General features: G+C 43.9%; 1 protein-coding gene across 1 annotated transcript in view; it reads right to left on the bottom strand.

Moving 5' to 3' along the window:
* Positions 1-12,645, bottom strand: part of RIPK3 (receptor interacting serine/threonine kinase 3) — a 94,735-nt gene extending 82,090 nt beyond the window's left edge. The window contains exons 1-2 of the mRNA XM_082244632.1: positions 12,604-12,645; positions 390-512 (exon numbers count right to left, since the gene is read on the bottom strand). The gene's annotated coding sequence lies outside the window, so the exon portion shown is untranslated. The remainder of the gene's footprint in view (positions 1-389; positions 513-12,603) is intronic.
* Positions 12,646-15,281: the final 2,636 nt, after the last annotated feature.

The raw sequence follows: 15,281 nt of genomic DNA, 5'->3' as shown, positions 1-15,281 counted from the left end.
TCCTAGTAAAGAGCATGATATGTATCTAAGAGATGAAAAACCGTGGTCAAGCTTTATGTAGATTGCTAGAAGCACCTACATTATAGCTTTGTTTGCATAAAGGGGCAGTTAAAGGAAAAGTAAACCCTCTTATCCTTTTCAGCTAAAGAAGCTGCCATCTTAGCCTCTGTTTGATCTCCAACTGTCATGGTGCTACACATTTAATCAGTTATGACACCAGCCATTTGATGGTTTGACATTTTGATTCAGAGCACAAGCAAATGTCACAGTTAGCATTCTGGACATGCTAGGAAAGTAACTGTTTTTTGAAAGCGTTAAATTAATGGGTGTAGTTCCACTTTAATAACAGTCACATACATTTTAAATATGTAAGAGTTCCATACACTTACCATAACTGAAGATGAAAAAGTTCCTGTCTACACCTTGATTGATACTGTATCCAGGCCCAGCCTGTCACAGGTAGGGTTCCATTTCAACTGAGCAAGACTCTCCAGATGATTGCAGGTGCGTACCTGAGGATGGAGAAGCAGCAGAGGGTACTTATTGTGGAGCATTCCAGGTCAGACAACTGCAGAGTGTGCAAGAGACTTCATAGAGGCACATGTGTCAAGGGGGTGCTCAGAGTGCACCAGGAGTACCTGGATGACACAAGATGCTCAGGGGTCATTACAGTCATAGGGCACGTAAGCATAGTAGTAAGAGTTGCTATGTTTTGTTGCTGTAATGGTAATTCTCTGGGTCATCCCCTCCTGTATTGATTCAGCACTTTCCATGCCCCATACTGTGGTGATATAATGTAGGTTGAACTGTGGGAGTGCAGATGAGGAGTGAATTTAGGATAAGTTGGATACAACTGTGTATTGTACTGTGCATGTTTTTCCCTATTGGCGGGTTATCCTGAGTGGGCTCTGGACTTGTATTGAATTCCAGGCACAAAAACGTTTGTTCAAATATATTCCTGAATAGCCACAAATTATATATATATATCCACTTTGTAAACCCAGATTTTACCTTGTTAGGTAGCACTAACCTCACTGAGCTGCTGTTCGTAGCTTGTCCAGACAGCAAAACTATGGGAGGAACTCAGCAGGCCCCATCCACTACAGGCTGCCTTCAGAAAATAACAGGAGGGGGGTATGAACAAGACCAGTCATCCTGCATAAGAAGAGAAATCAGCCGTGACTGGTCTTTTTTACAGGAAGCTCCTGCACAGAGACAAAGTTTTATATTGGATTACCACACAGATCTGGAAGAAATACACAAAGCACACCAGAATTCAAGTAAGAATACACATAGCTGATGTATTTTCCTTATTCTGGAATTCAGCCTTAAATACTTGTCAGTTAAGTGGTAGTTTCAGTTTGGTAATTTTTTATTTTACGCAGCCTCCCTCTTTTGGTACAAGAGATATGAATTGCACTATTTGCGATATTTTGAAAAGTAGTAACATTTATTCTACATTGCCTCATTGTTGTGTGGTGGAAATGGATCAAGAAGGGCCCTATGGGAATTTAGGGGAGGAGGAAGGGGGTGCAATCAGCTTGTGATGGGGGCAGTGATTGCTGAGTGATGGAGGGTCCCAATGGTGGGGTGGTCTGGTATACAATTCCTTGGGCGACTGGGTTACTGTAATCTGGTCCTCAGCCATGGCATGGGGCTAGTCCTAGGGACCCAATAACAGAATTGCAAGGCATTGTGAGCAAGGTACATTAGGTCCATGCTATATGGCAAAATGTGCAAGGACCTGTTTGTATCAATAAGAATTGGTAGGAAGACCTGTGTCCTTCACCCTCCTGAAATGTCAACATATCAGAGCTGAATCACTGCTATGCAACACTGCTTGGGCCTGCATTAAAGGTGAATTCCAGGTATTGATATTTTATGCATAGTTACATTGTTTTCCTGAAGGAATGCAAATGTTTTTTCAGTTGGACTTGGTGGAGAGTGAGACGTCAATGCTCTGCCTCTCCACCTCATCCAATTAGAGAACACTTTGCATTTGTTTAATGGTGCAGGTGCAGAGCAGCTGACCCTCTGAGTTTGACATGAAGAAGACTGGCCGCTCAGCATGGGACCCGGGAAGCAATTGGAGATCACTGAAGTAGCGGTGTCCACTTCTGTGATTTCCAGCTTTCAGGGGGCTCACCCAGGTATGGTTTATACATAGTAATATCGGTCCAAGCTGCACCGATGTAACTATGTAAAAATACACAATACCTGGAATCAATCTTTAACCTTCCTAGTGGTATTTCAGAGTGTGGCTCTGGGTTAATTTTCAGTACCAAAAGCGTTAACCCCGAACCACAGTCGGGATTACCCCAGAATGATACTCACCTTCCCCTGCGATCCCCCGCCATCCTCCCCAACCTTCCTGCAGCATTCCTCTCACTCTGTGCTCGGTCGATGCCAGCACCTTCTTTCGGTTCCCTTTCCTGCGAGCGCCGCGTCGTAGGGGGGTGGAACCGGCGGGAGATTAAAAAAATAAATAAAATGACATGATACAGTGTAATCTGTTTTGAATTACAACTTTGTGTCATGCCAATTCACCTAGAGGCTTTTCCAGTGCCCTGCCTGTACTTTTTGCAGTACTTTGTGCCTGGAAAATTGATAACGTGCATGGCGTCCAAAAAGCGTTCTTTTGCTCAAAAACGCTTTTGGACGAACTGGAAAACAGCAATGGTGTATCGGATTTATTTGAAGAACTGAGCGATAGCGATTCGTGGTAAAATTCATCATCAGTTACTAAAAGTGACAACAGCAACGATTCTGTGACTGAGCTCAGCGATGTGCGGATTTGGTGCTCTATTGACTGCGATATGGATCAGGCAGCGCCCCCGAGTACAGATTCTCCCTCATAATGAAATATCTCCACTTCGAAAACAATGAAGAATTTTATGAAATTTATTATTATATTATAATTTATGACTTCGTGTTTCAAAATTTATCATACCCGGGATGTCTACTAGACTCTTTTTTGGACAGATTTAAGTGAGTTATTCTTAAGAATTACAGGCCTAAAATATAAAACATATTTCCATGCAAAACAATGTACCACTTTTAGCACAGAAATTTTGACATAATCAGACCACCAGGGAGGTTAAGAAAGATTTGAGGATTCAATTGTAAGACCCCTGACTAGCCATGATGACCTTGGTTCGCCAGAAGATGTGCACAGGTTCACTGGGATCACTCAATCACACAGAATGCTCAGGGGGTCACGTGAATCAAGGGGTGCACTTGGGTCACCAGCTGATACAGAATGTTCAGAAGTCAATGAAGTCATGGGGCACATGGGATGAGTATGACATATCCTCTGGTATGTCTCCTTGAGTTGAAAATAGGGAATAAAACCATAGCCCTCAACTGTCCCCGATTTCAAGTCCCTCTTTTCTCCTCATTTGTCCCTCATTTTGGTCTGTTCTATATAGTTGTAATTAAAATGCTATACTTATCTATCAAAAAAGTGTTTTACAGTGCTAAACCTTTAATTTAATTTCTAAATTGCTGCATTTTTAAATTCCGAAAGCCAATAGAAAGGAATAGAAGTGGCAAATAAAGATGGGCCGAACAGGAGAACAGCGAACTCTATTGAAATCCATGGAAGCCAAACATGAAAAATCAAAAGTACCCATTTTGAAGGCTTATATGCAGATGATTGGCTATAAAAGGGGTAGGGGGGTCCTGGTACTGCCCTAGGGGGACATACATCAATGCATTTATTTTTAAAAACAATCGTTTTTTTCAGGAGCAGTGATTTTATTGATGCCTAAAGTGAAACAACAAAAATTAAAAATGTCTTTAAATATAGTGCCTGGGTGGTCCCCTTAATCTGCCTGCAAAGTGGCGCATCTGTAGCATGTATAGAACATGCTGCAGTAAAAACAGATCTTTTTCTATCAAATACTTACCCTAATTTTCCCTTTCTGACGGACTCCATTTAAGCATATGTATAGGTTTAGCCCCGCCTCCTCTCCTACCCTATGCTGCCATAGAGTCCATGAGGAAAGGAAAAATACAATAAGTATTTGATAGGAAGTTTTCTGTTTTCCTGAAAGACTTCATGGCATCATCAATTTGGGAAATATCTAGCCATACCCACCGGCGTGGGCAATTGTTAGACGAAAGAAAAGGTTTAATTTGCATCGTCAACAGACAGGATTCGTAAAATTAACAGAAGATAAAGAGGCTGGATCAACACAGTAATAAGCCATAAAGGTGTCAACCAAAGATCGTGAGGCTGCTCTGCAAATCACTTCCAGGGCGACATGCCGAGAGGCCACCCATGATATAGAAACACTTCTAGTTGAGTGAGCAGTCACCGCCTCCGGAGGTGCCAAGCCATCAGCTTTATAGGCCCGCTGAATTGACTGAACACTCCACACTGCAGTGGACCTGCATGAGGCACGCATACCCTTGTTCTTTCCATGGAAGAGAACAAACAGATGGTCAGACCTACGGAAGGGAGCTGTGGCCTTTAGATGCAGCTTCAGGGTTTCTCCCACATCTAGCAGCTGAAGGCTGAAGCTTCCAGAAGACCTGAACATTGGCAGGACAATATCCTGGTTCTTGTGAAAGACAGATGTTACTTGGGTTTAAAACCCAGCATATGAATTAGCACCACACGGTCTGGGAATAATGTTATAAATGGTTCTTTACACCCCAAAGAACCCATTTAGGAGACCCTTTTTGCTGACGTGATGGCCACCCAGAAGACAGCTTTAAGAAGGAGTTCTTTGATAGAGGGTTGCTCTGCATGCTTCATCCCAGTTTCTGAGAGAAAGTCCAGGACGAGGGGAAGGTCCCACTTGGGGAATCTTGGTTTCTTCTAAAGCCAAAGCCTTGCTGTTCCTCTTAAGAACTGTTGAACAAGAGGGTGACTGGCCCAAAACACCCCAGTGAAAGCTGATATTGTGGATACTTGTACCCGAAGGGGGCTGACTGATAAGGCCAGGTCTATGCCTGACTGTAGGAAACCCAGGATATCCTGGATTTTTGGATTGCTGCATGAGCCCGAAGAGGTGGATATTTGGTCTGTAAACCTGGAATATATCCTTTTATAGACCTTAATGCTTGCTCTCCTGGCGTTCATCAGTGTAGGGATGGCTTCACTTGGACAGCCTAGGGCCTCCTGCCTTCCCCTCTCAAAAACCAGACCATCAGGTGCAGATGAGCCAGGCAAGGATATAGGGCAGCTCCCTGTGACAGAAGGTCTGGTCTAGGGGCAGAGGAACTGGATCCCGAAAGCTGAGCTGTGCCAAAAGGGGGAACCATGGCCAGTTCAGCCAGTATGGAATTATTGCCACTACTTCTGCTTCTTCTGACCCGAGTCTCAACAGGAACTGGAGGATGACTGGAAACAGGGAAAAGCATAGGCCTTGCAAAACCTCCACCGATCCACCAGGGCATCTACCCCTAAGGCTTGGGGATAATGACACTGTTGCCACTGTTGGGCTCCAATAGCTGTTCTCTGTTCCGGGACAGTAAAAGCAGGTCATCTAAGTAATGGTGCAGATGAATACCTCTTGTCCAGATTAGGGCTAAAACAGCCAATAAGACTTTTGAAAATACATGAGGCGCTGTCGAAAGCCCAAACAGGGGACAGGTAAAATGGTGGAATCTCTCTAAATCTTCCGCTATAGGGACATGGAAGTAAGCGTCCTTCAGATCTATAGACACGAGCCAGTTGCCTGGCTGGACCGCTTGACGGATTGTGAACAGTGTCGCCATTTTGAATTTCTCTTTCTTGATGAAAGAGGTCTATGACAGGTCCAAGAGCCATTCTTTTTCAGGACCATGAAAAGGGACGAGTATATACTCCGAAATCTTTCGCTGGCTCTCTGGCTGGAACTGGCACTGAAGCACCTTGTGCCACCAGTGAATTTTCACAAGACAGGAGAATATGCCTTTTCTATTCGGAGCGTGTTAAGGCTCTTGTAAGAAACCTGAGCAAGAGGACACTGCCAAATGCCCAAGTGTGTCCTGATGTCAAGCATCCTGGATTGAGGCTGCTCAGACATGCCAAAAATGGAGCAAGCTTTTCCCCCGACTTGGTCCACCTGAGCAGGCCCAACATCAAAAAGACTTAGTGGCCTCTCGGCCACCTGTGGATGCTCTTTTTGATGACTTCTGGACTGAAGCCTGGTTTCTCCTCCAGGTCTTCCTGAACTCCCGGCCAAGTTTCTATAGGTGAGCATCCCTCGAACACTCAGAGCCATCGGTCACACAAATAATAGTGCTGTTAAATTTGTTGCCGAAAAGAGAGCAACCCTGGAAGGGGGTCCTACACCACACCTGTTTAAAGGCAGGGGCAGCTAGCCAAGGGTGAAGCCATAATGCACATTTGGCCGTGACCGAAGAGAGCATGACCCGTGCCACCAGGGGGATTATGTAGATAGAAACCTCCCCCAGAAATGCTGATACCAGCCTCAGCTTTTGAATGACCAAACTCCTTGCCAGACGCTTCTCAGAGCTGCATCCACATTATCAGTCTATTGCTTTGGACACGGCTGCGAGGGCCAGGGCTGGTTTGTAGACCATACCTGCCATTACAAAGAATTGCTTGGGATCAGTATTGATTCACCGGTCTTTGAAGGACACGGCATCTTCCATCGGGAGAGTGACATGCTTCACCAATCTCTTCAAGACTGCGTCCACTAGAGGAGCCAACTCCAGATGTTTCACTTCCGCACTCTTGAGCGGATACATCTTTGCCAATTTGGTTAGCAAGAAGTTCTTCCTCTCAACCTTGCCCCATTCATCTAAGATGATCTCTCCAAGTTCACTCAGGAATGTGATATTTAAGCGTTCTTTTATGAGGTGTTTGAAGTATTTCCTCTATTTAAAGGGGGACTTCACTGGCTCCTCCCATCTCAAAGCTCCCTTGACCACCTTCACCAGCGGTGGTACCAGGGAAAAATCAATGCCCGCTCAGGGATTGTCTACTTCTGCTTTGCTGTCTGAGGTTTCAACTGAAGGGTGGCTTGGCTTTGAGGGATCCAGGCACATCGTGGTTATCCCTAGAAGGGGGGCACACCACACCAGCAGAAGGGATGTGAGGTGCAGCCAGTATCCATTTCCTTAAAGGATTCTTGGGCCACCCGTCTAACTAACGATTCCAACTGCTGGTTTCCACCCTCTCTCTCTCTCCCACGGCCAGGGTATAGCATGGTTCACAGGGTGATTTGCATTCTGGGACCTGGGACCCACATCCCCAGGAAGCTTTCCTCTCGGACCAGCTAGAGGGGCGGTTAGGGCGGTGCCCTGATGCAATTTGGAATCTCCTCTGTGGCACCTGGATCCGGACGGCACATATGGCATCTAGATCTTGAAGAGGAATGAGGTTTTTGTGACCCAGGAGGGTCTCTATTTTCACGTGCCATGTGTTGCCGTTCAGACCCAGAAGGGCTGAAAAGGAAGGGTTAAAAGCTCCTGGTCAGAAGACCCAAACCAGACAGGAATATATGGGGTTAACCAACCAGTCTTACCTGCTGCGTAAGGGTTGACCACAGGGGGATGGTGGCACATCCATTGCAAATAATACAGCACAGACACAGGAACTGGAAAGTAACCAGCAAAGCAAAAGGGGAGAGAGAGAGCCATACATTAGCCTGCAGCATAGGGGACCTGGAGCCTAAGCACTCACCTCAGCTACAAGCCACAATGCTTGGGGAAGCTGCTGAACAAGCCCGCAATACACAGGCACAAGCATATGCACAGGTTTTCAGCTTTGACAGCTGTTTAAATTTGCCACCTGCTGATTATGTCACCACGCTCCGCAGTGTGCCTGCGCCCGGGCCATTGCCACCTAACAGCGCTTGTGCGCATGCGCGACCACTGCCATTTTGTTGGCACCGCGCACGCGCAAAGCAGGCCGTGATCTCACACACGGCTCCCGCTTACGCAGATGGGCATCCGACATGACTAAAGCAGCGGTCTGAGAAGACACTAGAGCAAGGGAAGCAAGGGAAATATACATCACAAAGTGTGGCCCCCCACGACCAGACCTGGAACCAGGAAGCTGCTGCTGTGCACATTGAGGGTGTTTTTTGTCCTCTCGCTAATAGCTGGGACATTTGGCTAGACTGACGCTTGTCTGCCAATGGCGAGGCTTTAAGCGCTTCATGGCACCGCATTCATCGACCACGTTCATCCCCCTAGAAGCTGGGGTCTGCTGGACTCCTGAGAGACACCATATGATTCCATGACATTGCACGCACACCACCAGGCCTGGGTCACAGACATCTTCAATTATGGTAAGCCTCCACCTTAATCCTAGGAGGAGGACAAAAAAGGAATCCGGCTTCTAGCACTGAGAAAAAATTATGGGAGTAGGATCCTATAGGGTAGGAGAAGAGGCTGGCCTAAACCCATATGTATTCTGTCATGGAGTCTTTCAAGAAAATTACATTTCCAAAAAAAAATAAACTAGTCAAATCACATTTAAATTGACTCACGGTTGCAAATGCCTGTACCCGGCTATTTAAAAAAAAACAAATAAGGAAAAAAAACGGCATGGTGTTTTTTTAATTTCGGACACTTTTTTGGTGAATGGATAAGGGTACTATGTACCGCATACTCATTCACATGGGGGGAGGGGGAGAGTTGGATTTTGGGACCCCTTTGTTAAAGGGGGCTTCCAGGTTCTGATGAACCCCCCACCCACTGACCTCCACCACCACAACCCAGGCTTGTGGACCCTTGTCCTCATCAACAAAGCACCCCCCCTGTAAAGGGCATGTTGCCTGATATGGTCGAGGAGGGGGGGCACTCGCGTCTCCCCCCCTTTTCTGTCCTGCCAGGCTGCATGCTCGGATGAGGGTCTGGTATGGATTTTGGGGGGGCCCCACGCTATTCTTTATTTAAATTTTAACGTGGGATTTCTCATATCCAAATCCATACCAGACCCAAAGGGAGAGACCAGTGATGCCCAGTGCATCCAGTGGGTGAAGTTTGGGAATTGAAAAAAAAAAAACAATTATACTCACCTAGGTGGATGCAGCATTGATCTGATGCTGCCCCTGTCCCCTCCCACCTCTAAGACCAAGAACTGAGTGGTTAAAGTGGAGTTCCACCCTAATTTAATACTTACCTCCATCTTCTCGCTCCGGGTCACCTGAAAAAGAAATGGATAATCGCATATTTTTTTTTTTTTTTTACTTACCTCGTAGCGAAGAAAATATACTTACCTTGCTTCCTTATTCCTCCTTCCTCGGCCGCGGCCCGTCGTCACTTCCTGGCTCTGCAATGATTCCTGGGAGCTGAACGTCATCACTCCCAGGAATCATTGCGCCTGCCCCGGCCCCGACGTCAGTTCCGGGTCGCGCGCGTCATCCCCTTCTAAACAGCTTCTGGGCATGCCCAGAAGCTGTGGAGGGATGACGCGCGTGCACCGGAAGTGACGGCGGGGCCGGCGCAGGGCATCGTGGGACCGAAGAAGGCGGAAGAAGACGCCGAAGGGGATCTCGCTGGCTTCAAGCTGCCCACATCTGAGATGGCAGCGCTGGACAAGACGTTTTCAAGGTAAGTATTTGTCCTAACAGGTAAGTGCAACCCGGGACAGATCAGAGACTAGCCATTGTGGAATTCACTAGCCCTGACTGTCCCGGGGGTTTTTAAAAAAAAAAAAAAAATCCAGGGTGGAACTCCGCTTCAAAGACCGCTGATCGCTTAGTTCTTTCTCTACAGTAAGCAGAGAGCTGGTCACTATCAGTCACTGGCTCTTTGCTCTGCCCCTCCAGTGCTCACTGGAGGGCCAGCATGTGGAGGGTGAGGGAGCAGCTGGATCAGGTTCTCAGCAGCTCACTGAGAGGCTGAGCCAACTGCCAGTCCAGGATCTGGGTAGATTCCGACATTAAAGTTGGGATCGACCCAGAGCCTGGACTGGCTGAGTGACGTAAGCCAACAGTGCAGAACTAAGTGCACTCCTATGACCTACAGGAGAAGTAGGGCCAAAAGAGCTTTGACACAACTTCTCCTTAAGTGTAGTTTTTTTTAAATACAAGCAGTGTAAGTACCTAACTTTGACTTGGTAAGTACCTGAGGGTACTAGCGGAAAAAGAAGCAGTAAGAGGAGCCAACTAGCTGTGGCGAAATGCAAGGAGAATGCTGATAGTTGGAGAGAGATGAGTGACAGAAGACGAAACTCATCCATTTCCTGCTTTTCCTGTCGCTGTTTCATACTGGGAGTGGGGAGTAGACCTGTAAGCCTTACCAAACTGCAGAAGAGAAAAATCTTGTGTCCCTTACTCCCAGATAAGGCTGTGTTGTTTAGCAGAGATGTGTAAATTTCAGGACTGGATGAACAAAAAAAAAAAAGCAAATCCTTTCGCATCTAAGGGATCATGCACACCGGCGTAAATAAAGTTGCAATTTTATTAGTACAACGTGTTTTTTTTCTTTTGCAGAACTATTGTACTATCGTTTTCTATGGGCTTATGCGCTTGGTGCATAAAGATCAATAAAACTGAGCTGTTTAAATCCATAAAATCTGAATAGAAAAATCTGCTCTTGAGTTCAGTAATTTACAAGTATATGCATGTAAATGTGTATGCAGGTATATACTTACATGTGTATGTGTGCAAAAAAATTAAATAAATAAATTTAAGTTTATACTTGCACGTTATGTGCCTGTACGTATGTGACTCATGTGCTTTACAGACCATACCTGCATGTTTTTAGGGAGGATCCTTCTGGTAGCAAAATCCTGCGTTTACATTCAGTGATTTTTCTACAGCCCTGTGCATAGAGCCTAAGGGCCAGTTCAACCCATGCTCACACATGAATCGCACAGGAACGCGCTAATCCTTATTCCTGTGCTGTTCAGATTCCCCCTGATGCTTGGCTGCAGAGAAAGGGACTGGGGAATCTCTGTCCTTAGCCCCTTTTTCTATCGCAAAGTGAGACATCAGGCGTCTGTTTAGACCCCTGATATTTCACCAAAGCCCCCCAATGGGGCGCCTAAAAATTTGCAAAAAATAAAAAGTTATCATAAAAAGAAAAGGTAGTATTAAAGCAATAATAAATAAATATAAAAAAAACTACTGACACCAACCTTTGCCCTACTGACATTGTCTACTGCTCTAGTGACTGTCCATTGCCGTCCCACTATATATATATATATAAACACACACACATGTGTGTTTGAGCTTTGGGGTGCACAATCCAATGCAATAGGCTGCACACACCTATGGCGATTCACATGCTGTGCGTTTTCAGCCCATTCATTTTAAACGGGCTAAAATCGCACCACACAAAAGTAGTGCATGCACTACTATTTAGAACGCACTGCAACGGATTGCATGGTACAAAAGTACCTAGTGACACCAACCTCTGCCCTACTGACATCACACTGCTCTAGTGACTATCCATTAAAAAAAAAATAAAAAAATAAAATATATATATATATATATATATATATATATATATATATATATACATACACACACGCATGTGTGTTTGAGCTTTGGGGTGCACTCCCCAATGCAATAGGCTGCACACACCTATGGCGATTCACATGCTGTGCGTTTTCAGCCCATTCATTTTAAACGGGCTAAAATCGCACCACACAAAAGTAGTGCATGCACTACTTTTTAGAATGCACTGCAACGGATTGCATGGTACAAAAGTACCTACTGACACCAACCTCTGCCCTACTGACATCACACTGCTCTAGTGACTATCCATTAAAAAAAAAAAATATGTATATATATATATAAATATATATATATATATATATATATATATATATATATATATATATATATATACATATACACAAACACGCACACACGCACACACACACACGCATGTGTGTTTGAGCTTTGGGGTGCACTCCCCAATGAAATAGGCTGCACACACCTATGGCGATGCACATGCAGTGCGTTTTCAGCCCATTCATTTTGAATGGGCTAAAATCGCACCACACAGAAGTAGTGCATGCTCTACTTTTTAAAACACACTGTAACTGGATCGCCATGCGATCCAATGCGGGCAAATGTGGGCAAAAGCATTGCATTTACCTCCTAAATTTGCGATCTTTTGTTAACCTTCCATTGACACATGTTGCAGATCGCAAATGGAGAGCATTTTGCATGCATTCCGAATCACACAGGAATGCACAGCATGTTCCTGTGCGATTCATGTGTGGGCTTTGTGTGTACCAGCCCTAAAACAGCTTTCATATGTGCATTTAATCTGTACATTTAGCTGTTCGCCTGGAGCTGAAATCCAGGGGGTGGGATTGTATTTGATATGCAGCGTTTGAATAGCTGCTTTTCCTTATGGGAATAAAAAAGCATATGTACAATATATTATCCGTATTCAGAGTTCTATTAAAGTAACATTGTTAGCAGTGACATTTATCATGTACAGGTGATTACCTTGTCTTGCTGACTGAAAACTTTAGACCATGATACAGCCACGGTGACAAAGAGTGACATGCTGACTAACAGGAAGTCATGTATCTCAGAGTTTCTTTCATTTAGTTTTGTGCTCCAAAGCTGAAATTCTCAGGTGCTAAAAGTTAGAATGACTCCCCTCTCACCAATTATCTTTAGATCTTCCCACCACCCCTGAGCTATAATGGTATTAGTGGGGCTCACTCACCTAGTCGCCTGTGTGACATACATGTACGTACTGTACAGGGACGTCTTACAACAGTGACGCAATCATTACTCCTCCTAAAGAGGGTGTCACTATGGAAGGGGAAGTCTTACTCCAGCATGAGAGTCTGCAGAAGAGTTTGCTGCTTATTTTCATTCATACAGTCACTAGTTATGTACAAAACTGTCTTGAGGGGAACATTCAAACAAACCCCTAACTGATACTGACATCCAACTGCCACTTCTTACCTTAAGCAAGAAAACACTTTGTACATTTTTGTTGATTTTGATGTGTTAACTTAAATAAAGACCACATTGCTTATGGAAGATCCTACAATGAAAAGATTTCTTTTATTTTGTGCTTTTTATGAGGTTTTATGAAATGATGTTTTATTTCCTAGAAGGTGGTCTTGCCTAATTGCTTTTTCTTATTTTGCTATGCTTGCTGACTTGTTTGTTTGTTTTTGGTGGCTTTTAAAAGCAGAAAAATGCATTCAGGAAGTGTCAAACGAAGTCGGTAAAAGCATATGCTCGGTGAGAAAGGGGTGAAATACTGACTTTTTATACTGCATTTACTCTGTTGTAAACATTAACAATTTCTCTACCTTATGCCTGCAGCTTATCGCACAGGTTAAAATCTGCATTTTTTTTGCTAGAAATAATTTTAAACCACCAAACAGTTCTTTCTACTTTTTCCAAAAGTATATACCCTGGAGAATAAAATAGTGCATTTTTGCCAACTGTCCCTTTTTTTCAGGGACAGTCCCTGCAAATAGGAGCCTGTCCCAGGTAATTTATATTGTCCCTGGAAGCGCCTGTTAATCAGGCTGCCCGTAAATGTTAGGCAGAAGTAGTGCAACTGAATGGGAGCATTATCCCAACTCTGCTACTGTGGCCTTAAGTTTGAAATTCCCTTTTTAATTTCCTGTAATTCTTTTTATATTGGAGTAGACTCTATAATCTGATAAGTAGGCCAGATTAATTATGCAGAGTGGGGCGGAGCTTGGGGAAAGTGGGTGTGGTAATTGATAGCTGTGCTGCAAAGTGTCCCTGGAAATTTTTTTTAAATGTTGGCAACTATGATAGTGGTAGGTCTTTTTTTATGTTGCACGATATCCATGCAGCTATTTATTCATATGTATTTAATAATTTTTTTTTTTATAATTTATTTCATGTTTTTAAGATTAACGTTTTATTGGAAGATTTGGCACAATGACACTAATAACAGCAATGCAAGACATTTGAACATTATACCATAACCAAGATAATATATGCAATAGCTGAGAATATTATCGACAAGGCATAACACTCAACATGAAAATGGCTCAGAGAAAAAGATTATACAGAGACTACGAACTCCCCACAGCTGCAAGCTCCATTGACTTCTTGGCTGGCTATATTTCTTAAGTATTTATTTTAATTTATATTTTCTAGAAAAAAAAATACACTACAATGAATTGTTCCTTTTTTTTTTTAATCAGAAAGAAAGACTTTATTGAGAAAAAGTTCAAACATTTCCAGAGCAAGAAAATCCCATTACACTTTAGTACTGAAGCAGATTAAAAACCGGTAAACAGTTTCTTAGATTACCAAATTCAAAACAAGTACAAGTACAGTGTGAACTGGATAGTATAGCTCAGCAATGCAGAGCTATCTATGACTACCCACTCCACCACCAGTAATCATTCTACCAATGACTAGATCTAAAGGGCAAAACCCAGGTGTGTTTTTCAAACTTGTGAGGGCATTCCCTAAGCTGGTAAATAAGGTGTTCCTTCATAAATGTATCTCCAACATTGGGCATCCACTCTTTATTCGTAGTGGGTGTTTCCAACTTCCAACAAAGCATAATAAGCTTATAGGCTAGGAACAATGCCCTAGAGATAGCTTCTCTAATCAGCTCTTGCACAGGAAGGATGTCTAACATACCCAGTATGCATTGCTTAAGATCAACTTAAACTGAAGCTTGGAACAACCTGTTCCACCAACCCCGTCCAGTATATGTGTAATTTGGGCCAGCTCTAAAGAAAATGTATTATGTCCCCATGATCCCTGCGACATCTGCCACACCTTAAATGATCCAACATCCCCATTTTAAATAATTTTGCGGAAGTACAGTGGGCCTGCATAAGTATGGGAAAGTCAATGCGTAACACTGGGAAAACATTTTTGAACAGCTTGTAAGGCCACCTTCCACTGGTCTCCCTCTAAAGATCCTTCATCTCTCTCCTAATACCACATTAGATGGGAAATCTTTAAGAAAAGCCATCAGCAATTGGGCATAACATCAGGAAATAAAGCCCTTGAAGGTTTTTAATACCATGCATAAAGGTAAAAATTGTTGCAGAGTGAGATCACTGGGTGCAGCGGAGTCCATTCAGATCAGACATTGTGGAGTAAACAGGAACTGGCTTCTTTATTGGAACATAACCACAGATAACCTTCTCATGGTGAGAAAACACAGACAAGAAGAGATAACCAACAAGTTCAGTACAGTGTACAGGAAATGACAACACATCATAGAGAATGCATAGCATATCACTAATCATTAGCGACATCTAGTGTCCTATTTATGAACTGCAATAGACTAAGCTTAAAGTTGTTGTATCTCCAACAAAAATTGGGGTAGAGGATAGCATCCAGTCGATCGATGAGCCCTGGGCCTGTACTCCATACTGGAGC

This window comes from Pelophylax lessonae, assembly GCF_965119305.1.
Source record: "Pelophylax lessonae genome assembly, chromosome: 1".
NCBI lineage: Eukaryota > Metazoa > Chordata > Amphibia > Anura > Ranidae > Pelophylax > Pelophylax lessonae.
The sequence above is the reverse complement of the archived record's forward strand: the minus strand, read 5'-3'. Positions and strand labels throughout refer to the sequence as shown.